Genomic DNA, 2,043 nt, shown 5'->3' with positions numbered 1-2,043 from the left:
TATACTATAAGAAAAAAGACACATGTTTTGAATTGTTCTGTTGTGGTTACAGTATCAAAGGCAACTCTGTTTTAAAGTATTATTACATTATCTCTACCTCAGTGTTTGATAGAGTTGGACCTAAAGCTTTACTATTTGTAGATTTACAGCCTGTAGGCAAGAGAAAACACTGTGATGAAAACATTACCAATTTAAGGCCTAATAATGAGAAGAAACATCTGGACTTCTCCTGCTTCCTGCCTGGTAGGATGGTAGACAGGCCAGGATATTAAGTAATCACGAATATGATCAATTTTTTTCCCCTTCTTGGCTTTAGTTACTTGTGAAATGTTAGATATAATAAACAATTATATTTTGATAAAATACCTTCTAGTCTGAACAGTTATGACTGAACTGTTCATCTCTCTATGATTCCTTGTAACTAAGATTAGTGTTGTTCAAGTAAAACAATCTATGGTGTCAGGGTAAGATATTCTGATTGGTCAGAATAAAGGGTCAGGTAGACATTTGTGCCAGTAAGACCTCACTTGGGAATATGTCAACTGCAGAAGGTTAGAAGTAGCTCTTAAGCAAGGCTTACTTTGAATCCATTAGCTCCACAAAGCTAATTCAGTTGGATCAATTAGTATATGAAAAAGCCATCACCTTTGGACCTAGCAATAAATTATTGAAAGTATGATCAAATTCCAAATAAAAAAGACTTAAAATTGTCATTGACAAAAAAAATTTGCAAATGTGAGCATTAAGATGAACAATATATTTTTTTCCACTATTCACAGAATTTTAGGGAAATAAGATCAGTAGCATTGTGAGGAACAATATAGTTTCCTTATTACAAGTAGGCAACCGTAGATATAAGTCTGTATAAAGATTGCATCATGAACTGCTTAAATTTGGAAGATACTACATGCTTCAGCAGCAGGTATTCCCAAATTACAATACAGAGATTAACATGGCAATTGCACAAGGATGATATGAAAATTTGTGAAGTATTCCGTATTTTTCTTTCTTCAGATGCAAGAAATGAAAAACAGTTATTAAAAAGTTGATTACAAAATAACAAGTGTAACAAAACACGTAATTCATATAATTAAATTTAGTTTGACATCAGTGTATTAAATCTTCACCTCAGAAAGTCTTTTACATACCATAAACTTTACAAAACTTTTGAAATTAGACAACATTTTCATTTTATCCCAAAGAAAAATAATATTAGGACCTAGGAAAAAAAGGAAATTAAAACTTTCTATATGGAATACAATCTGAAAGGACACATTATACAAACATAGAATATTTTAAAATATTCTTTTTCAGACAAGCACCAGAAATACTTTAGTTCCTGTACTATTCATTTAAACAGATAAGTTAAAATTATTTCTGATTAAAATTTCACAAACTCTGCAGAAATCATTATACATGTATACAAAAACTCTTGAATACATTTTGACATCCAATGCAGGCAATTCACTTGGAAGAATTCCACGGAATTCATGAATTTTTTACAGTAAGTATTGGTGTTGCCGTACACTGGTGGCTCAAACTATAAAAAGAATTTTGAGGTATTACCAGGTGTAATAGACTCAGAGGCCTACCACTATAAAGGTCATGATAAGGTCTCTAAAAGAGACTGTTCAAGTTAATAAAGGGCAGAGGATTGCCCAAATATTTTACTCTCATATCTAAACTTGCTTAATCCCACACTGACTCAAAACAGAAAAGGAGGGTTTGGCACCACAGATACTGTAGCCTGGGTTCAGGAAATTACAGACAAAAGGCCTTACAAGGCCATTAAAGTCAATGGAAAACAAATGACAGGACTCTTAGACACAGGAGCTGACAGATCCTGTATAGCTGGAAAAGATTGTCCTATGGCCTGGCCAGTGCAAGGGTCTTCTTCTTCCTTAATTGGATTAGGGATGGCTTCTAATGTAGCTTAGTCAGCTCAGAGACTCAAATGGGTATGTGAAGGGCAGTAAGGCCACTTCAAACCTTATGTTATTCCCACCTTGCCCTTTTCTTTATGGGGCAGAGACATCATGCAAG

General features: G+C 33.8%; 1 pseudogene; it reads left to right on the top strand.

Moving 5' to 3' along the window:
* The first annotated feature begins 907 nt into the window (after window positions 1-907).
* Window positions 908-1,004, top strand: LOC138828838 (U6 spliceosomal RNA; annotated as a pseudogene).
* The last annotated feature ends 1,039 nt before the right edge of the window (window positions 1,005-2,043 follow it).

The sequence above is a fragment of the Dipodomys merriami genome, unplaced genomic scaffold, assembly GCF_024711535.1.
Source record: "Dipodomys merriami isolate MVZ:Mamm:240054 unplaced genomic scaffold, mDipMer1.0.p SCAF_1650, whole genome shotgun sequence".
Classification (NCBI taxonomy): Eukaryota; Metazoa; Chordata; class Mammalia; order Rodentia; family Heteromyidae; genus Dipodomys; species Dipodomys merriami.
Note: the sequence above shows the minus strand (reverse complement) of the source record. Positions and strands in the feature narration are given on the sequence as shown.